This window comes from Staurois parvus, unplaced genomic scaffold, assembly GCF_062004578.1.
Source record: "Staurois parvus isolate SC_StPar_1 unplaced genomic scaffold, SC_StPar_1.0 ptg002277l, whole genome shotgun sequence".
NCBI lineage: Eukaryota > Metazoa > Chordata > Amphibia > Anura > Ranidae > Staurois > Staurois parvus.
The window spans coordinates 190,001-214,645 of NW_028320073.1; the positions used below are offsets into that span (position 1 = coordinate 190,001).

At 46.6% G+C, this 24,645-nt stretch overlaps 1 long non-coding RNA gene across 1 annotated transcript in view; it reads left to right on the plus strand.

Annotated features, from left to right (window-relative positions):
* Positions 1 to 21,409, plus strand: part of LOC149431411 (uncharacterized) — a 67,182-nt gene extending 45,773 nt beyond the window's left edge. The window contains exon 7 of the long non-coding RNA XR_016309274.1: positions 20,740 to 21,409. This is a non-coding gene — a long non-coding RNA (uncharacterized LOC149431411). The remainder of the gene's footprint in view (positions 1 to 20,739) is intronic.
* The last annotated feature ends 3,236 nt before the right edge of the window (positions 21,410 to 24,645 follow it).

Consider the following 24,645-nt stretch of genomic DNA (forward strand, 5'->3'; position numbering starts at 1 on the left):
ACTTGTTATACTTGAAAATATACCCCAAAAATTGGGGGTGGTCTGATACGCGGGGTATAAAATGTGACCCTTGAGTTTGTTTGGGTCAGGCTGGCTGAATGCAGTAATGTCCATACAGAACACCGCGCTGAGCCAAGCTGGCTGAAAACAAATGTCCCTGTGAGAGATGAATCTGTCAGCCCGCTGGATGTGCCGTATATACAGGATTCTGCGCTGAGCCAAGCGGGTTCAAAACGTAGCGGTACGTCCCGACTGTAATCAGCCCGCTGGATGTGTGTATGTACGGTAGTTGCAGCTACATACAGTATACACTGGGCCAATCACAGCAAGCGATGTATTCTACTAATGAATACAAAGGCTGCTTGGATTGGCTGAGTCAGAGAGGTGGGCTGATGTCACAACCCAGCCAATCCCAGCAGGCTTTGTATTCATTAGTCCAACACTGAGCATGGGCCCCCCCATATCCAATATACACCCTACTTCTATATACAAAGCGCTATATACATCTGACACACCGCACATATATATAGTATACAGGACACCCCCCATATATATATAGTATACAGGACACCCCCCATATATACTGTATACAGGACACACCCCACATATATACTGTATACAGGACACACCCCACATATATATAGTATACAGGACACACCACACATATATATAGTATACAGGACACCCCCCATATATATACTGTATACAGGACACACCCCTCATATATATACTGTATACAGGACACACCCCACATATATATAGTATACAGGACACCCCCCATATATATACTGTATACAGGACACACCCCACATATATATACTGTATACAGGACACACCCCACATATATACCGTATACAGGACACACCCCACATATATACCGTATACAGGACACACCCCACATATATACCGTATACAGGACACACCACACATATATACTGTATACAGGACACCCCATATATATACTGTATACAGGACACACCCCACATATATATACTGTATACAGGACACACCCCTCATATATACCGTATACAGGACACACCCCTCATATATTCTGTATACAGGACACACCCCACATATATACTGTATACAGGACACACCCCACATATATACCGTATACAGGACACACCCCACATATATATAGTATACAGGACACCCCCCATATATATACTGTATACAGGACACACCCCACATATATACCGTATACAGGACACACCCCACATATATATAGTATACAGGACACACCCCATATATATACTGTATACAGGACACACCCCACATATATATAGTATACAGGACACACCCCACATATATATAGTATACAGGACACCCCCCATATATATACTGTATACAGGACACACCCCACATATATATAGTATACAGGACACACCACACGTATATATAGTATACAGGACACCCCCCCTATATATACTGTATACAGGACACACCCCACATATATATAGTATACAGGACACCCCCCACATATATACTGTATACAGGACACACCCCACATATATATACTGTATACAGGACACACCCCACATATATACCGTATACAGGACACACCCCACATATATACCGTATACAGGACACACGTCACATATATACCGTATACAGGACACACCGCACATATATACCGTATACAGGACACACCCCACATATATACCGTATAGAGGACACACCCCACATATATACCGTATACAGGACACACCCCACATATATACCTTATACAGGACACACCCCACATATATACTGTATACAGGACACACCCCACATATATACTGTATACAGGACACACCCCACATATATACCGTATACAGGACACACCCCACATATATACCGTATACAGGACACACCCCACATATATACCGTATACAGGACACACCCCACATATATACCGTATACAGGACACACCCCACATATATACCGTATACAGGACACACCCCACATATATACCGTATACAGGACACACCCCACATATATACCGTATACAGGACACACCGCACATATATACCGTATACAGGACACACCGCACATACAGTTGAAAGAAAAAGTATGTGAACCCCTTGGGATTACGTGGAGTTTTGCATGAATTGGGCATAAAATGTGCTCTGAACGTCATCTAAGTCACAACAATAGAAGAACACAGTCTGCTGAACATAATACTACACAAACATTAGATGTTGCCATGGTTTAATTGCACATAACATGTAAACATTCACAGTGCAGGGAGGAAAAAGTATGTGAACCTTTGGACTTAATAACTGGTTGACCCTCCTTTGGCAGCAATAACCTCAACCAAACGTTTCCTGTAGTTGCAGATCAGACCTGCACAACGATCTGGAGTCATTTTGGACCACTCCTCTTCACAAATCTGTTTCAGTGTAGCAATATTCTTGGGATGTCTGGTGTGAATCGCTCTCTTAAGGTCATGCCACAGCATTTCAATGGGGTTGAGGTCAGGACTGGGCCACTCCAGAAGGCGTATTCTGTGCTGTTGCAGCCATTGTTTTGTTGAATGACTTGTATGCTTTGAGTCATTGTCCTGTTGCATCACCCATCCTCTGCAGAGCTTCAGTTGGCAGACAGATGGTCGTACATTTTCCTGCAAAATGTCTTGATAGACTCTGGAATTCATTTTCCCATCAATGCCAACAATCCGTCCAGGCCCTGAGGCAGCAAAGCAGCCCCAAACCATGATGCTCCCTCCGCCATGTTTCACAGTGGGGATGAGGTTTTGATGTTGGTGTGCTGGGCCTTTTTTTCTCCACACATAGTGTTGTGTGTTCTTCCCAAACAACTCAATCTTGGTTTCATCTGTCCACAGTATATTCTGCCAGTAGTGCTGTGGAACATCCAGGTGCTCTTTTGCAAACTTCAAACGTGCTGCAATCTTCTTTTTGGACAGCAATGGCTTCCTCCGTGGTGTCCTCCCATGTACTCCATTCTTGTTTAATGTTTTCCTTATTGTAGATGTGTCAACAAAACTGTTAGCATGTGCCAGAGATTTCTGTAGGTCTTTAGCTGACACTCTGGGATTCTTCTTTACCTCATGCAGCATTCTGCGCTGTGCTCTTGCAGTCATTTTTAAAGGACGACCACGCCTAGGGAGAGTAGCAACAGTGCTAAACTTTCTCCATTTGTAGACAGTCTGTCTTACCGTGGACACATGAACATCAAGGCTCAAGGAGATACTTTTGTAACCCTTTCCAGCTTCATGCAAGTCAACAATTCTTGATCGTAGGTCTTCTGAGAGCTCTTTTCTGTGAGGCATGGTTCACATCAGACAGTGCTTCTTGAAACCAGTAAACCCAAAACGGGTGTCAGCAACACATCCAATATCATCACACTGATTGGAGTCAAGGTTGGCTCACTCCTGGCTCCAATCAGCTCTGGGAGAAGTCATTAAGCTAGGGCCTCACATACTTTTTCCTCCCTGCACTGTGAATGTTTACATGTTATGTGCAATTAAACCATGGCAACATCTAATGTTTGTGTAGTATTATGTTCAGCAGACTGTGTTCTTCTATTGTTGTGACTTAGATGACATTCAGAGCACATTTTATGCCCAATTCATGCAAAACTCCACGTAATCCCAAGGGGTTCACATACTTTTTCTTGCAACTGTATATACCGTATATAGGACACACCCCACATATATACCGTATATAGGACACACCCCACATATATACCGTATACAGGACACACCCCTCATATATACTGTATACAGGACACACCTCACATATATACCGTATACAGGACACACCTCACATATATACTGTATACAGGACACACCCCACATATATACCGTATACAGGACACACCCCTCATATATACTGTATACAGGACACACCCCACATATATACTGTATACAGGACACACCCCACATATATACCGTATACAGGACACACCCCTCATATATACTGTATACAGAACACATCCCACATATATTCTGTATACAGGACACACCCCACATATATACTGTATACAGGACACACCCCTCATATATACTGTATACAGGACACACCCCACATATATACTGTATACAGGACACACCCCTCATACCATATACAGGACACACCCCTCATATATACCGTAAACAGGACACACCCCACATATATACCGTATACAGGACACACCCCACATATATACTGTATACAGGACACACCCCACATATATTCTGTATACAGGACACACCTCACATATATACTGTATACAGGACACACCCCACATATATACTGTATACAGGACACACCCCACATATATACCGTATACAGGACACACCTCACATATATACTGTATACAGGACACACCCCTCATATATACCGTATACAGGACACACCCCACATATATACTGTATACAGGACACACCTCACATATATACTGTATACAGGACACACCCCACGTATATACTGTATACAGGACACACCCCTTATACTGTATACAGGACACACCCCACATATATACTGTATACAGGACACACCTCACATATATACCGTATACAGGACACACCCCACATATATACTGTATACAGGACACACCCCTCATATATACTGTATACAGGACACACCCCACATATATACAGTATACAGGACACACCCCTTATACTGTATACAGGACACACCCCACATATATACTGTATACAGGACACACCTCACATATATACTGTATACAGGACACACCCCACATATATACTGTATACAGGACACACCCCACATATATACTGTATTCAGGACACACCTCACATATATACTGTATACAGGACACACCCCTTATACTGTATACAGGACACACCCCACATATATACCGTATACAGGACACACCCCACATATATACAGTATACAGGACACACCCCTTATACTGTATACAGGACACACCCCACATATATACTGTATACAGGACACACCTCACATATATACTGTATACAGGACACACCCCACATATATACTGTATACAGGACACACCTCACATATATACCGTATACAGGACACACCGCACATATATACCGTATACAGGACACACCCCACATATATACCGTATACAGGACACACCCCTCATATATACCGTATACAGGACACACCCCACATATATACCGTATACAGGACACACCCCACATATATACCGTATACAGGACACACCCCACATATATACCGTATACAGGACACACCCCACATATATACTGTATACAGGACACACCCCACATATATACTGTATACAGGACACACCGCACATATATACCGTATACAGGATACACCTCACATATATACCGTATACAGGACACACCTCACATATATACTGTATACAGGACTGTCTTGGAAATTCGCTTTAACGAATTTCTCCTTACCGTGAGTACTCGCAGTTGGATGCGCAGAAATCCCCCATAAAGCTGTGCGAATCTCGCTTACCACGACTGCAGCTAAACTACACGATTCCTGCCCATCCAAATACTTTGGTTCTGTTGAAATGTGGGTGATTGGAGCTCCGTTACCCTAGAATGATCACACGACACTCTAAGGCTGGTTGCAATCCACATAAGGGCTGATTTTAGACCCAGCTCTCTGTTTTATTAAAAATACACACATGCCCCCCACATGAATAAAGTCAATCCCCTCCCACCGAACAATGCAATGGGGATTGCCTATACACAGGATGTACATTCCAATTGGAGCATAGCCTTTCCTATTATCTATCACTGGTCCTCCCCCATGAGTCTTCTGAGGTCAGCAGACTTCCTCCCCTTCCCCCCCATGAGCCATCTGAGGTCATATTTCCTGTCCTACTAGCTTCTATTGGTATGTAAATTCTCTGCACAAGCATCTCCTAAAAATATCAGTCTGTACCTGGATGGGCCCGATACGATCTTTATTAAAACACATCCATCCAAGATACAGTTCAGATTAGTAATGGGTTGTAAGATATGCATAAGCCTACACGCGGAGTTCACACCGCTTGGCGCTTTGCGTTATGAAGCCCACGTGGTACTATGCTGCTGATATGTGGATACAGGCCCACGGTCTACTGACAGCAGCATTCGCATCGAATGCTGTGGTGGTATACACGCCGCTCTATAAGCGCAGATCTGCCATCTCATCCATTACCAAGCTGAGTACTGTAATACATACATTGTACATGCGCATGGCCCAATTGCAGCCTTCAGAGCTTTAATTATACACACCAGAGACATATGAATAACACGAATATATGACACATTTAAAGTTCGACCAACAATACAAAATTTCCATGACAAGGACACACCCCACATATATACTGTATAGAGGACACACCCCACATATATACTGTATACAAGACACACCCCACATATATATACTGTATACAGGACACACCCCACATATATACCGTATACAGGACACACCCCACATATATTCTGTATACAGGACACACCCCACATATATACTGTATACAGGACACACCCCTCATATATACTGTATACAGGACACACCCCTCATATATACTGTATACAGGACACACCCCTCATATATACTGTATAGAGGACACACCCCACATATATACTGTATAGAGGACACACCCCACATATATACTGTATACAGGACACACCCCACATATATACTGTATACAAGACACACCCCACATATATACCGTATACAGGACACACCCCACATATATTCTGTATACAGGACACACCCCACATATATACTGTATACAGGACACACCCCACATATATACTGTATACAGGACACACCCCACATATATACTGTATACAGGACACACCCCACATATATACCGTATACAGGACACACCCCACATATATACCGTATACAGGACACACCCCACATATATTCTGTATACAGGACACACCCCACATATATACTGTATACAGGACACACCCCACATATATACTGTATACAGGACACACCCCTCATATATACTGTATACAGGGCACACCCCACATATATACTGTATACAGGACACACCCCACATATATATACTGCATACAGGACACACCCCATATATATACTGTATACAGGACACACCCCACATATATACTGTATACAGGACACACCCCTCATATATACTGTATACAGGACACACCCCACATATATACTGTATACAGGACACACCCCACATATATACTGTATACAGGACACACCCCTCATATATACTGTATACAGGACACACCCCTTATACTGTATACAGGACACACCCCTCATATATACTGTATACAGGACACACCCCTCATATATACTGTGAGATTACCCTCCCCCCTTGGTCTATATATATATATTGTGGGAACTCACTTCAGAAGGGTAGAGCTCTTCTTGGTGAAGCACACAGCAACTCGCTTCTTTAAGGTCCTTTTTGCCCAATTTTATTTAAAAGAAAAAAGTTCAACAAAAATGTTTCCCACGCCGGGGTATCCGCCAGCAAACAAACGCAACAAAGATCAGCCTTCTGGCTCACATATACAATTTTCCACTAGCCTTCCACTTCAGGCTTATGTCCGTCTCCTGCAGACTCTTTCCAACATATGGCTCTCGCACACAGCTAGTCTGACGTCCCCCTCTCCTTGGTGAAGCCCTCCAACACACATAGCCCACGAGTCCTTGGACCGCACACAGCCCCCGAGTCCTTGGACCGCACACAGCCCCCGAGTCCTTGGACTGCACACAGCCCCCGAGTCCTTGGACCGCACACAGCCCCCGAGTCCTTGGACCGCACACAGCCCCCGAGTCCTTGGACCGCACACAGCCCCCGAGTCCTTGGACCGCACACAGCCCCCGAGTCCTTGGACCGCACACAGCCCCCGAGTCCTTGGACCGCACACAGCCCCCGAGTCCTTGGACCGCACACAGCCCCCGAGTCCTTGGACCGCACGCAGCCCCCGAGTCCTTGGACCGCACACAGCCCACAAGTCCTTGGACCGCACACAGCCCCCGAGTCCTTGGACCGCACACAGCCCACAAGTCCTTGGACCGCACACAGCCCCCGAGTCCTTGGACCGCACACAGCCCACAAGTCCTTGGACCGCACGCAGCCCACGAGTCCTTGGACCGCACGCAGCCCACGAGTCCTTGGACCGCACGCAGCCCACGAGTCCTTGGACCGCACGTAGCCCACGAGTCCTTGGACCGCACACAGCCCCCGAGTCCTTGGACCGCACACAGCCCCCGAGTCCTTGGACCGCACACAGCCCCCGAGTCCTTGGACCGCACGCAGCCCACGAGTCCTTGGACCGCACGTAGCCCACGAGTCCTTGGACCGCACGTAGCCCCCGAGTCCTTGGACCGCACACAGCCCCCGAGTCCTTGGACCGCACGCAGCCCCCGAGTCCTTGGACCGCACGTAGCCCACGAGTCCTTGGACCGCACGCAGCCCACGAGTCCTTGGACCGCACGCAGCCCACGAGTCCTTGGACCGCACGCAGCCCACGAGTCCTTGGACCGCACGCAGCCCACGAGTCCTTGGACCGCACGCAGCCCACGAGTCCTTGGACCGCACGCAGCCCAGGAGTCCTTGGACCGCACGTAGCCCACGAGTCCTTGGACCGCATGCAGCCCACGAGTCCTTGGACCGCACGTAGCCCACGAGTCCTTGGACCGCACACAGCCCCCGAGTCCTTGGACCGCACACAGCCCCCGAGTCCTTGGACCGCACACAGCCCACGAGTCCTTGGACCGCACACAGCCCCCGAGTCCTTGGACCGCACACAGCCCCCGAGTCCTTGGACCGCACACAGCCCACAAGTGCTTGGACCGCACACAGCCCACAAGTGCTTGGACCGCACACAGCCCACGAATCCTTGGACCGCACACAGCTTTGGCTCACACAGAGCCACTCAATGTCAGCCACTCCACTTCCCCCTTGTAACTCTCAGCAAACCCTCATTATATGGGCTCTGAGCACCGGGGCCCAAACCCTGCTGGTTGACTTCAAATGGTGGACACTGGATTGGAGATTCCTTCCCTCCCAAGGCACTGTGAAATCTCCAGACCACGGAGCCCCATTCCAGCAATATCCAAATCTGGAGAAAACTGCCACAGCAGTATTCTCCACTCACAACCTACACTCCGTGGTTCTGCACTTCGCACATGTGCAGACCCTGTGCCCATCACCAGACCACCTCTACCTGCCTTTATCCCGTGACAGGGCCCTGCACTGTGACAATATATATATATACTGTGAGATTCCCCTCCCCCTTGGTCCATGTATATATATATACTGTGAGATTCCCCTCCCCCTTGGTCCATGTATATATATATACTGTGAGATTCCCCTCCCCCTTGGTCCATATATATATATATATATATACTGTGAGATTCCCCTCCCCCCTTGGTCCATGTATATACAGTCAGGTCCATAAATATTGGGACATGGACACAATTCTAACATTTTCGGCTCTATACACCACAATGGATTTGAAATGAAACGAACAAGATGTGCTTTAACTGCAGACTGTCAGCATTAATTTGAGGGTATTTACATCCAAATCAGGTGAACGGTGTAGGAATTACAACAGTTTGCATATGTGCCTTCCACTTGTTAAGGGACCAAAACTAATGGGACAGAATAATAATCATAAATCAAACTTTCACTTTTTAATACTTGTTTACAAATCCTTTGCAGTCAATGACAGCCTGAAGTGTGGAACGCATAGACATCCCCAGACGCTGGGTGTCATCCCTGGTGATGCTCTGCCAGGCCTCTACTGCAACTGTCTTCAGTTCCTGCTTGTTCTTGGGGCATTTTCCCTTCAGTTTTGTCTTCAGCAAGTGAAATGCTCAATCGGATTCAGGTCAGGTGATGGACTTGGCCATTGCAGAACATTCCACTTCTTTGGTGTCTTTTGCAGTCTGCTTTGGGTCATTGTCCATCTGCACTGTGAAGCGTCCAATGAGTTGTGAAGCATTTGGCTGAATATGAGCCGATAATATTCCCGAAACTCTTCACAATTCATCCGGCTGCTTCTGTCAGCCGTCACATCATCAATAAATACAAGAGAAGCAGTTCCATTGGCAGCCATACATGCCCACGCCATGACACTACCACCACCATGATCACTGATGAGGTGGTATGCTGAGGATCATGAGCAGTTCCTTCTCCATACTCTTCTCTTCCCATCACTCTGGTACAAGTTGATGTCGGTCTCATCTGTCCATAGGATGTTGTTCCAGAACTGTGAAGGCTTTTTTACATGTCGTTTGGCAAACTCTAATCTGGCCTTCCTGTTTTTGAGGCTCACCAATGGTTTCCATCTTGTGGTGAACCCTCTGTAGTCACTCTGGTGAAGTCTTCTCCTGATTGGTGACTTTGACACACATACACCTACCTCCTGGAGGGTGTTCTTGATCTGGCCAACTGTTGTGAAGGGTGTTTTCTTCACCAGGGAAAGAATTCTTCGCTCATCCACCACAGTTGTTTTCCGTGGTCTTCCGGGTCTTTTGGTGTTGCTGAGCTCACCGGTGCGTTCCTTCTTTTTAAGAATGTTCCAAACAGTTGTTTTGGCCACGCCTAATGTTTTTGCTATCTCTCTGATGGGTTTGTTTTGTTTTTTCAGCCTAATGATGGCTTCACTGATAGTGACAGCTCTTTGGATCTCATCTTGAGAGTTGACAGCAACAGATTCCAAATGCAAATAGCACACTTGAAATGAACTCTGGACCTTTTATCTGCTCATTGTAATTGGGATAATGAGGGAATAACACACACCTGGCCATGGAACAGCTGAGAAGCCAATTGTCCCATTACTTTTGGTCCCTTAACAAGTGGGAGGCACATATGCAAGCTGTTGTAATTCCTACACCGTTCACCTGATTTGGATGTAAATACCCTCAAATTAAAGCTGACAGTCTGCAGTTAAAGCACATCTTGTTCGTTTCATTTCAAATCCTTTGTGGTGTATAGAGCCAAAAATGTTAGAATTGTGTCGATGTCCCAATATTTATGGACCTGACTGTATATATATATATATATATATATATATATATATACTGTGAGATTCCCCTCCCCCTTGGTCCATGTATATATATACTGTGAGGTTCCCCTCCCCCCTTGGTCCATGTATTTATATACTGTGAGATTCCCCGCCCCCCTTGGTCCATGTGTATATATATATATATATATATATACTGTGAGATTCCCCGCCCCCCTTGGTCCATGTGTATATATACTGTGAGATTCCCCTTCCCCTTGGTCCATGTATATATATACTGTGAGATTCCCCTCCCCCCTTGGTCCATGTATATATATACTGTGAGATTCCCCTCCCCCCTTGGTCCATGTATATATATACTGTGAGATTCCCCTCCCCCTTGGTCCATGTATATATATACTGTGAGATTCCCCTCCCCCCTTGGTCCATGTATATATATACTGTGAGATTCCCCTCCCCCTTGGTCCATGTATATATATATACTGTGAGATTCCCCTCCCCCTTGGTCCATGTATATATATACTGTGAGATTCCCCTCCCCCCTTGGTCCATGTATATATATACTGTGAGATTCCCCTCCCCCCTTGGTCCATGTATATATATACTGTGAGATTCCCCTCCCCCCTTGGTCCATGTATATATATACTGTGAGATTCCCCTCCCCCTTGGTCCATGTATATATATACTGTGAGATTCCCCTCCCCCCTTGGTCCATGTATATATATACTGTCAGATTCCCCTCCCCCTTGGTCCATGTATATATATATACTGTGAGATTCCCCTCCCCCTTGGTCCATGTATATATATACTGTGAGATTCCCCTCCCCCTTGGTCCATGTATATATATACAGTTGCAAGAAAAAGTATGTGAACCCCTTGGGATTACGTGGAGTTTTGCATGAATTGGGCATAAAATGTGCTCTGAACGTCATCTAAGTCACAACAATAGAAGAACACAGTCTGCTGAACATAATACTACACAAACATTAGATGTTGCCATGGTTTAATTGCACATAACATGTAAACATTCACAGTGCAGGGAGGAAAAAGTATGTGAGGCCCTAGCTTAATGACTTCTCCCAGAGCTAATTGGAGCCAGGAGTGAGCCAACCTTGACTCCAATCAGTGTGATGATATTGGATGTGTTGCTGACAGCTGTCCTGCCCTTAAAAAACACACACCTGTTTTGGGCTTACTGATTTCAAGAAGCACTGTCTGATGTGAACCATGCCTCGCAGAAAAGAGCTCTCAGAAGACCTACCATCAAGAATTGTTGACTTGCATGAAGCTGGAAAGGGTTACAAAAGTATCTCCTTGAGCCTTGATGTTCCTGTGTCCACGGTAAGACAGACTGTCTACAAATGGAGAAAGTTTAGCACTGTTGCTACTCTCCCTAGGCGTGGTCGTCCTGTAAAAATGACTGCAAGAGCACAGCACAGAATGCTGCATGAGGAAAAGAAGAATCCCAGAGTGTCAGCTAAAGACCTACAGAAATCTCTGGCACATGCTAACATTTTTGTTGCCACATCTACAATAAGGAAAACATTAAACAAGAATGGAGTACATGGGAGGACACCACGGAGGAAGCCATCGCTGTCCAAAAAGAAGATTGCAGCACGTTTGAAGTTTGCAAAAGAGCACCTGGATGTTCCACAGCACTACTGGCAGAATATACTGTGGACAGATGAAACCAAGATTGAGTTGTTTGGGAAGAACACACAACACTATGTGTGGAGAAAAAAAGGCACAGCACACCAACATCAAAACCTCATCCCCACTGTGAAACATGGCGGAGGGAGCATCATGGTTTGGGGCTGCTTTGCTGCCTCAGGGCCTGGACGGATTGTTGTCATTGATGGGAAAATGAATTCCAGAGTTTATCAAGACATTTTGCAGGAAAACGTACGACCATCTGTCTGCCAACTGATGCTCCGCAGAGGATGGGTGATGCAACAGGACAATGACCCAAAGCATACAAGGAATTCAACAAAACAATGGCTGCAACAGCACAGAATACGCCTTCTGGAGTGGCCCAGTCAGAGTCCTGACCTCAACCCCATTGAAATGCTGTGGCATGACCTTAAGAGAGCGATTCACACCAGACATCCCAAGAATATTGCTACACTGAAACAGTTTTGTGAAGAGGAGTGGTCCAAAATGACTCCAGATCGTTGTGCAGGTCTGATCTGCAACTACAGGAAACGTTTGGTTGAGGTTATTGCTGCCAAAGGAGGGTCAACCAGTTATTAAGTCCAAAGGTTCACATACTTTTTCCTCACTGCACTGTGAATGTTTACATGTTATGTGCAATTAAACCATGGCAACATCTAATGTTTGTGTAGTATTATGTTCAGCAGACTGTGTTCTTCTATTGTTGTGACTTAGATGACGTTCAGAGCACATTTTATGCCCAATTCATGCAAAACTCCACGTAATCCCAAGGGGTTCACATACTTTTTCTTGCAACTGTATATACTGTGAGATTCCCCTCCCCCTTGGTCCATGTATATATATACTGTGAGATTCCCCTCCCCCTTGGTCCATGTATATATATATACTGTGAGATTCCCCTCCCCCTTGGTCCATGTATATATATACTGTGAGATTACCCTCCCCCCTTGGTCCATGTATATATATATCCTGTGAGATTCCCCTCCCCCTTGGTCCATGTATATATATATACTGTGAGATTACCCTCCCCCCTTGCTCCATGTATATATATATCCTGTGGGATTCCCCTCCCCCCTTGGACCCTGTATATCTGCGGCGTGGCAGGGAAGCGGTTATACCGGGTCTCGGTTGAGGTTACAGCCATGATCCCAGATACATTTTTTTGTGTTTTTTTACTTTCATGTAGAAATAATCCGGAAGGCTTTACTTTTCCGGGTGATGGAAGGGGGTCCCCCCCCCCCAACGTTGCCCCTTATACCAGGCCCCCCCAAGCGATCAAGGAGCCCAATAAGGATGTGACTGGCGGCCATCTTGCCCCGGCGCACCGTGAGAGGAAATGAAGTTGCTCCTCCCACTGTGTGATGTCACATCCCGGAACATCCAGGATTTAGTCCCTTCCGGTTCCGGCTCTTTGTTTTCTGGCCGGCTACCGCCCAGCGAAGCGACCAATCAGAACGATCTCTGTCTGATTGGCTGCACTGGAGCCTAAAGGAGAGATGGGGGTTCTAATAGACACCCCTCCCCCCAAATCTCTCCATACAGAGAGGACCTGTCACTGCCTATTGCTGTCACAAGGGATGTTTACATTTCTTGTGACAGCAATAAAAATGGTCTGCTGGCCGGCCAATGGGAATACCTGTGTGATGTGCCCCTCCCTTCCCCCACAAGAGGGACCCCTCCAGGATGCCATCGGTGAGGAGAAAGACCCGGCTCTGGATGATCACACCACTGCGGCTACAGGTAAGTGACAACCAATGGGGGTTTACAGAGAGTTTTTGTTAGAGGGGGGTTGGGGGGTTGGGATTTCCCCTTTATTATCATGTTTGTGTCAGTATTTATCATAGATGGGGGACCCTCTATGGAGACATTCTTATACTGGAGATGTCTTCATAAACCCTCATTAGATATGCGCTTCAAAGGCTCCTCCCATCCAGGATAAATAGTGACACAAAGGTGGTAATAATTCATTCCATGATGGCCGTGGTCGGATGAGTATCCCGGAGGATCCGGCCATACCCATAATTCAGTGTGTGGAAAGTCTGACATCGAACTAATCCTATCGGTTTACTGGCTTTTCCACAGTGAATTATGGGTATGGTTGGTGACTCCGGGATACTCATCCGACCACGGCCATCATGGAATGAATTATTATCACCTTTGTGTCACTATTTATCTTGGATGGGAGGAGCCTTTGAAGCGCATATCTAATGAGGGTTTCTGAAGACATCCTTAAAGCAGAAGTAATTCCGATGACGGAACAGTTTCTTCACAATGAATGATGTGTATGATTGGCTACTCCGAGGTCCTCATTCCAACCACGGCCTTCATTGAATGAATTATTACCACCTTTGTGTCACTATCTAGCATGGGTGGGAGGAGCCAATCCTCCAATTATTCAATAATTGTAATAATGACAATGATAATAATAATCCTAATATTAATGGCAATAACAATATTAACCCCTCCCCCTCCAGAGGATTCCCCCTCTTCCTGACCAGACCATTTGTTGCATTACGGCGCTGCTTTACTTTAACTGACAATTGCGCGGTCATGCAGTCATGCAATGCTGCAGCTAAATGACATTTACGTCTTTTTTTTTTTTGTACTAACTGAGCTTTCTTTCGGTGGTATTTGATCGCTTGTTCGGTTTTTATTTTTTGCGCTATAAAACAAAAAGATCGACAATTATTGAAAAAATAAATATTTCTGACTGTTTTCTATTAAACACATCCAGGAAAAAAAATGTAAAAAATCCAGTTTTGTCATAAGTTTAGGCTAAAATATATTCTGCTCCGTGTCTTTGTGAAAAAAAATCCCAATACGTGTAAATTAATGAGTTAATGTGAAGTTGTAGCGTCTACAATTGGCGGTATAGATACGGGGATTTTATTTCTTTTCTACTAGTAATGGTTGGTGTCATGGAAATTTTGTATTGTTGGTCGAACTTTAAATGTGTCATGTATTCGTGTTATTCATATGTCTCTCGTGTGGCTTAATTAAAGCTCTGAAGGCTGCAATTGGGCCATGCGCATGTACAATGTATGTATTACAGTACTCGGCTTGGTAATGGATGAGATGGCAGATCTGCGCTTATAGACCGGCGTGTATACCACCACGGCATTCCATGCGAATGCTGCTGTCAGTAGACCGTGGGCCTGTATCCACATATCAGCAGCATGGTACCACATGGGCTTCATAACGCAATGCGCAGGCGGTGTGAACTCCACGTGTAGGCTTATGCATATCTTACAACCCATTACTAATCTGAACTGTATCTCGGATGGATGTGTTTTAATAAAGATCGTATCGGGCCCATCCAGGTACAGACTGATATTTTTAGGGAGTGCTTGTGCAGAGAATTTTACATACCAATAGAAGCTAGTAGGACAGGAAATATGACCTCAGATGGCTCATGGGGGGGAAGGGGAGGAAGTCTGCTGACCTCAGAAGGTTCATGGGGGAGGACCAGTGATAGATAATAGCAAAGGCTATGCTCCAATTGGAATGTATATCCTCTGTATAGGCAATCCCCATTGTATTGTTCGGTGGGAGGGATTGACTTTATTCATGTGGGGGGCATGTGTGTATTTTTAATAAAAACAGAGAGCTGAGCCTAAAGCCGGCCCTTATGTGGATTGCAACCAGCCTTAGAGTGTCGTGTGATCATTCTAGGGTAACGGAGCTCCATCACCCACAAATTCAACAGAACCAAAGTATTTGGATGGGCAGGAATCGTGTAGTTTGGCTGCAGTCGCGGTAAGCGAGATTCGCACAGCTTTATGGGGGATTTCTGCGCATCCAACTGCGAGTACTCACGGTAAGGAGAAATTCGTTAAAGCGAATTTCCAAGACAGTTTGGCGAGCCTGGTGGATACTAACGCGTATTCTTGCGTAGCTAACCTAGAACGAGGGGGGAATGGCCATCATGAACTAGCAAAAAGTATGCCGGCACATTTCAGGTCTCTCTGCCATTAAGAGGATCGCTTTTTGCGTGTTCGTGTGGCTGATTTCGCTCTCTGTTAGCTAACAAGAAATACCGCTTAACAAGGACCTCGTTTTTTGTCCTAAACTCTTGATTTGTGGGTGAAAAGACGAGGGTTTGTCTCTGCTGAGAGCAGCAGGGGGGGTGGGTTTGGTTGGCTGGATTTGGTCAAGTTTAAAAATCTTCCAACCAAAAATTAAACGGGTATATGTTTTAGTGGGTAAAAGTTGTTGCATAGTGTTAGGTAAGTATTTGTGGGCTGTAGGTACTGTGGTGATTGCTTTACCCCCCTCCACGTGAGGTAATTATTACAGTGCTGAAAGGCTTAGGTTAATTGTTAACTGTTGTAAGATCTCTGTGTGTATGTGGTCTGTACAATGTTTTGTGGTACTACTGCTCCCAGCAAGCATGCAGCAGGGGGTCCTTTCTGTTACATGTGCATGTTAGTGTGATATGTTGGTGTTTTATGTCCGTTCTGTGATTGTGCCCAAATTGTGTTGTATGTGTGCTTCATATTGTTGTGTAATTGTCCAGTGTATGTTCTGTCTAAAAGTCTGTTTTATGTAAGAGGCAATTTTGAGGCTAGAGTCTGCCGTGTGCTCCTCTGTGGGGGGTCATTCTAGTATCTGCCATGTGCTCCTCTGTGGGGGGTTATTCTAGTATCTGCCATGTGCTCCTCTGTGGGGGGTCATTTTCTTGACTAAACCACATGGACTCCTTTTGTTTGGTGGCCATTTTGTTGGCTACCAAATGTGCAGTAATCTCTATGCAATGTGCATGAAGTTTCCTATATGCATTTGACCCATATTGTGTTTTTTAATCCAAATTTTTTACAGTTTCATTTGTTTGCTTTTAGCTTTAAATTTGCGTATTGCCAGCCAATTTAAAGTGTATTAAGCGAGTTTTCCCTTCACGTGTTCCACATTTAGTGAGCGCGGTGAAGTCTGGGTTTTTGCACATAGATTTCTTGTATAGTGATTATGTTTTTCTTGTGTTTTTCCTGTTAAAAGTAGTTCCTTATTGTAAAGCGGGTTTGTTTTAAGCTGCTGTGTCGCGTGTTTCACGTCCAGCAGACTTTTTGTGTAAACGGTTCTAGGTGGTTGCAGTGAAGATTGCGTGTATAATGTGGATCGTTTAGCGGTGCTGATAGGAGTGATTTTTGCGTCAGCAACAAGGTTACTTTTGGCGCAGTTTTTCGGTTTACCTCTGTGTAATTGTTTTACTGTGAAACGTCCCGTGTTTTTCATAAGGATCCACTTTGTCCTTTTTAACAGTTTTTCAGGTTGAAAAAGGGTTTTTCTGTGTGTATTAGGAAAGTTTTTTCTTTACACAAATTTCCTAAAGGTCAGTTAGCAGGTTTCTGCCCAACCAGTGACCCCTAAGTAACATCCAAGAACCCCTCTTTTTGTTTTGACTTGTGTTAGCTACTGTGTGCAGGGAGAGAAAAGCCACTTTCATCATTGTGCGGTGTGGCCTGCCAAACACAGTGGGTGATGAGAACCACATAAATTACGCTGTGCGAGTGGGCGGTCCAGGGAAGTCCTGGTCACCACAAACACTTCGGGTGGTCAGGATCACACAAATTGCGCTGTGGGAGTGGGAGGTGTGCTCTCAGTCTGACCGCCACTTGATGCGCTTCGGGTGATCGATAAGTATCACATAAATTACGCTGTGCTGGGAAAGTGGTGGAATCAGGCCTCTCGGTAGGATCCCACCGAGTGCTCCAGGGGGTAAACAGGTACCCGGACGCGGGATATATACCAGTGACTAGTCACGATGGGCAGTAGTCAGTCCATGAAGAGAGAGGGGGAACCAGCCCTCTTCAGGGTAAGGACAGCTGCACAACTGATGAAGGTGAGTTTGGGGGGGAAGTCTACAGAACCCCTCAAAAGGTGGAATAAATGGTCGAAGGGTACCAGATGGGAAATTCCCCGGGAAGGTACATTTGACGCATGGAGGTGGGAAAAATTCATCTCTGAATTTGGACCACGGATGCAGGCGTCAGAACTAGAGATCGCACAGCTATGGCTTCACAGGTCAATCCGATTAGGGAAGCAAGGCATACATAAACTGGTGTCTGTCCGGAAGAACCAGGTGATGTATACCTGGCCTCCAGAGGGAATAAAACAGGAGGATCCAGTGTCAGAGGTGGAAGAAGCTCTTTCAGGGCTGACTCTACTAAGGCAGGCAGGATCAGGGTCTGCTGGGGTTCCCCAACAACCAACAGTGGCTGAGATAAGTATAACTGCACCTGTCTCTTCTGCTAGTGACGTCACTCTTGATGTACCTTCTGTCTCTATGCCTCAGCCTCTACCTCTACCTCTCCTTTCTTCCTGCTTCACCCCAGCTCCTTCTGTTTCCAACTATGAAGCCTTCTCAACAACCGATTTGCAGACTATCTGTGAATCAAGGGGAGTAGACACCCGGTTAAAAAACAGGGCGGATTGCATCAAAGCGCTACGAACCACTGATCAGACCCCTGCCCCCCAGCTATACCCTGATCTGAGGGACCTCAAACCTGAAGGTGCAGTAAGCGAGGTGGTTAATCTAAGCCCACCGATGATGCTGGGTCAGCCCTTGCACTCTTCCCGGACCGAGGCCTATCCAGTCAGGGTGCAGCAATTTGAAGGTCCTCCCAATGCACGGGGGGAACGGACTTTAGGGGAACGGGTAGTTTGGCATGTCCCCTTCACCCCGGCAGAGATCCGCACTATTCTGGCTGAGCTCCCGGACTATCGAGTCAATCCGAGAGGATTTGCTCGAATGTTTGGACAAAACCAGTTCAGCTATGGTATGAGCGGGTCAGATTGTGCACAGATCCTACGGGCAAAGGTGGGCATGGAAGTGGCCAGTACAGTGATTGCAGGGTGCTCTATAACCACGCATGAGGAGATGACTTCAGGGGGCAAAGAGTTCTGTACACAGCTAAAGGCAAAGCTTCCAGAAATGTATGGTGCTACCTCTACTACGGACATGATGAAGCTCACCCAGGGTCCTAATGAGGAAAGCGCCTGCTTCTGGCGCCGTCTCAAGCAGACGGCACTGGATGCGGATCTGGAAGTTGGACCTGATGCTCCAACTGAAGGGGTAAAGGTGACCGCGACGCACATTCTGTTGCGGGCCAAATTTTTGGAAGGCATCAATATTAAAATTCGGGAAAGGCTGGTTCTGGCCCGACCCGAATATAATGAGATGTCTATCCCTGCTATCCTTTCCACTCTTGCGGCAATAGAGAGGGAAATGGATAGAAGAAAACAAGACAAGGCCAAAGTTCTTATGTCCCAGACCCCACACGAAAAACCAAGGGATCTGGGTCACAGGAAGGATAGGCCCCCACCCAGGTGCTTCCAGTGCCACCAAACGGGGCACATGAGGAGGAGCTGTCCCCAATTACCTAAAGGTCGGTGGCAGTTCATTCCTGATGAGTCCTCCGCCCCTATGACCACCATGGTAAGTAACTCCTATGAATTCTCATAGGAAGTTGACAAATCGGTGTCGGCCCAGATCCATCTTTTTCTAGAGGAATTAAAATATCCCCTCCCTTGCCTCACTGACACCGGTGCAGCAAGAACGGTCCTGCGAAAACAGGACATCCAAGGCAAGGTACCCCTCTCAGGGGAAAGCCCTCCTAACCCCTACTAACCTCACTATCAAACGATGCACTATTCTTAACCCAGCTTCTCTTCTTCCTGTGTCGGAAGATGAGAAGGGGGGGAGGACAGCAATGACAGTGCTGAATTTTGCAACACGACTAACAATACTAACACCTCTTCTGCTAACATGTCTTCTTTGTCCACTACTAATCTCTCTTCCAAAGGACACGACTGCATTTCTTTGGTGGAACTGGAGTCAGCGGCGACACACCCCATATCACCCCGAGAGTAGCGGTAAGGTTGAACGTCTTCCGATACCCAAAAACTTTGGCCTGAGTGTCTCCCCATTGCCCTCTATTCCATCCGGAATGCCCCTCGGCAACCACATGGGCTGTCACCCTACGAGGTGTTGTTTGGGGGACCTCCCAAAACAGGGTTGTACTTTCCTCAACAGTTGTTGTCTTTGCATTCACAGCTTACAGGTTATGTGCAATCTCTGCAACGGGAGCTGCAGAAGATACACCATCGGGTTCGCGAATCGCTCCCCGATCCAAATACAATAACAGGTGTTCTTTCTATTGAGCCAGGTGATTGGGTCGTCCTAAAGAAACATCAAAGAACCGGACTCGAGCCACGGTTCACCGGACCATACCAAGTCCAGCTGACGACACCTACCTCACTCAAGCTCGAGGGACGAGACAACTGGGTGCACGCAAGCCACTGCAAGAAGCTTCTCAGCTACACCAGAGAATGAGGGGTGTCATTTTCCTTTTTCTTTTTGTTTGTATGTCTTACATGTGTGTGAACGGAGGAAAAGATGGCAGATACCCCAACCTTTTATTTAAAATGCACCTGCGTTTAGCCAGAACCGCCAACAAAACCAACTGTTGGGTATGCTCTAAGCCCCCACCCAGTCATCACATGTCCGCAATGGCCACTGTTCATGCCCTATATGACATCCGCGTCGGCATGAAAAAGCAAGGGACCCCTGGTCAGCCCCCACGTAGACATTTGTCGGTAGAACTTAATGACACATTTTTAGCAGGTAACATCAGTTTCAGCACCAATATTAGCTCTAGCTCCTGTAGGGCCCTCGTCAGTCCATTATGGGTAACTGGGCAGCTAGGCAGCCCTCAGGTGTGCTTTAACATCAGCTTTGGCACAGGTAACAAGTTTGTTGGGACTACCACCTGCGAGGGAGGTATAACTGTCAATCTGACTAACCAGACTTCCCTTCTGAGTAACCACACTGACCGACCAGACCACGTGTGTTGGAAGGACGGATGTGATGTGCAGACTGAGGGAGCAATCCCCCAGTCTGTGCAACTGTTGCTCAGTGCCAGAGGCCGAACGAGGAACTCCTCCTGCTCTGCTCTGACAGGTCCATACTATTTTCTGTGTGGTTCGGCAGCCTATAGAACATTTCCCCAGAACGCGAAAGGTTCGTGTGCCCTCATAAAGCTAGTCCCCGCATCCTATGTAGTGATGGACCATGAAGAGTTGATGGTCCACAAGAAGGTAAGGATGGCAGGGAGAGTTCGCAGGGAACTGTTCTCTGAGGGCGACCAGGCATGGGCTTGGTTCCCCTCATGGACAGGATGGGGAATAGAACTTATGAAGCGCCTGAACAATTTTTCTGTCATCGTGGATAGTATGTTTAACGAGACCGTAGAGGCTGTCAGAGAAATTGCCCAAGAACAACGGCAGATGGGAATTTTAGTGCTTCAGGAGAAGATGGCCCTTGATTACCTTTTAGCCGCCAAAGGGGGGTTCTGTGAGTTCATCGGAGAGGATTGTTGTACTTGGATAGAAGACACCGATGACAAGGTCCAGGCCCATATGGACAAAGTTAGTGAACTACAGGGAAAAGCTAGAGCTATAGCTAGTGAGGGTTGGAATCCGTTCAAGGGTTTGGGAGGATTGGGAGATTTCCTGTTCTCCATCGGATCTTGGTTGAAGGAAGTGGGAGTGTATATCCTGATGCTTCTCTTTTTCATCTGCCTTTTATATGCCGCGGTGAGATGTTCCTGTTGCCTCATCGACCGTGTAAACCAAGCTCGGGCAGACGACCACATCTCCATGCCCGCTCCTGGGATCCCACTCCAACCACTGATCGGAGGAAGACCTCACCAACCATCCACCTTCTCTACAGATTACGTCCTGGCTTCCCTCTAATTTATCTCTCTGAAGACCACATTCTCCAAGACCTTCAAGCAAGCTTCAAGCCTCATCATGGTTTGTGTCTGCGATTTGGAAAACTGTCTGGGTCGAGACCAGCCTTGTGTGGCCCCGTCTGCAGGGGCAATTTGAGAATCTGTTGCTGGATCTCCCCAGACCACCGTGGGATCACAAGCTTTATTCATACCACAAGTCTGTTTGTGGTTTTTGCAAGAGCCTTCCTGTAGTGAAGGTTCCAACGCTCTTGAGGATCATCGCTTCAATCAAGCCTGTTTGCGTCGAGTCTGCGTCGGGTCTTGTTGTTTCAGGTACCCCGTGGAGCTTTATTCTCAGGGACAACTACAGGAACTCTTTGAAGTTTGAGACTACACCCATCAAGCTGAAGAAGATCAAGAAGGGACACGAGAAGAATATGATAAAACAGGAGGGAATGTCATGGAAATTTTGTATTGTTGGTCGAACTTTAAATGTGTCATGTATTCGTGTTATTCATATGTCTCTCGTGTGGCTTAATTAAAGCTCTGAAGGCTGCAATTGGGCCATGCGCATGTACAATGTATGTATTACAGTACTCGGCTTGGTAATGGATGAGATGGCAGATCTGCGCTTATAGACCGGCGTGTATACCACCACGGCATTCCATGCGAATGCTGCTGTCAGTAGACCGTGGGCCTGTATCCACATATCAGCAGCATGGTACCACATGGGCTTCATAACGCAATGCGCAGGCGGTGTGAACTCCACGTGTAGGCTTATGCATATCTTACAACCCATTACTAATCTGAACTGTATCTCGGATGGATGTGTTTTAATAAAGATCGTATCGGGCCCATCCAGGTACAGACTGATATTTTTAGGGAGTGCTTGTGCAGAGAATTTTACATACCAATAGAAGCTAGTAGGACAGGAAATATGACCTCAGATGGCTCATGGGGGGGAAGGGGAGGAAGTCTGCTGACCTCAGAAGGTTCATGGGGGAGGACCAGTGATAGATAATAGCAAAGGCTATGCTCCAATTGGAATGTATATCCTCTGTATAGGCAATCCCCATTGTATTGTTCGGTGGGAGGGATTGACTTTATTCATGTGGGGGGCATGTGTGTATTTTTAATAAAAACAGAGAGCTGAGCCTAAAGCCGGCCCTTATGTGGATTGCAACCAGCCTTAGAGTGTCGTGTGATCATTCTAGGGTAACGGAGCTCCATCACCCACAAATTCAACAGAACCAAAGTATTTGGATGGGCAGGAATCGTGTAGTTTGGCTGCAGTCGCGGTAAGCGAGATTCGCACAGCTTTATGGGGGATTTCTGCGCATCCAACTGCGAGTACTCACGGTAAGGAGAAATTCGTTAAAGCGAATTTCCAAGACATTGGCGATCAGCGACTTATATCGGGACTGCGGCGGGCATTCTGACACTGGGGGGGGGGGGGGTGACTTGGTGTCACTGACATCCCCGGTGACACCAATACAGTGTTACAATTAGAAATGGGTGCCGCGCCCTATAGATGAAGGAATCTCTATTTTGAACACTGGCTGTATAATATTTCCCCAGACCAATGGTGTAGTAGGGATTATACCCGGTAACAATATATATTCAATGAGGTGCTGACAATCTTCTAGTATAACCTCCATTCAGCTGCATACAAGGGTTTCCCCCCCTTCATGACCAGGAACAATAGGGAGATGGAGCAAGCAGTGTAAGGAGGGAGATCCCACCATTCCTACACATGGTCACATCCAGGAAGTATATAGGAGAGCCATCAACTCATCCCATCCTAGAGGAATCTATTCCATCTCCTCCCAGGAAGCCATGTCAGCCTAATATTAGGCTTTGAGGAAGGTGAGCGCATAAAAGAGCGACTATCCAAGTCTATTATCTGTATACAGCTCTCCCATCAGCAGGCAGAAAACACATTGGACTTTAAGCACCTCCCACCATATAGTCCAATGACGGGCGCAAGGCGGTTCTCTCGTTCTGATAGGACGTCATATGACGTCCTCCCATTCTCACTGCGCATGAGCGGCTCAGGGAGCACGCAGCACGACGATCGCTGATGCGCTGTGTCCCTTGGACACAGTGGATCACGGAAAGGCCCAAAGATGTCGGCTCGGTCATGTGATCTACTGTGTCCAATCACAGCTGATCGCATGTAAACAGGGAAATGCCGGTTATCGGCATTTCTCTCCTCTCGAGCTGTCACGCTGACAGAGGGGAGGAGAGCCGGTAATCGGCTTTCCGCGAAGGGGACATGTACACTGATCATATGAGCACTGATGATCAGTGTGCCCTGATGATCAGTATAGCCCCAGCAGT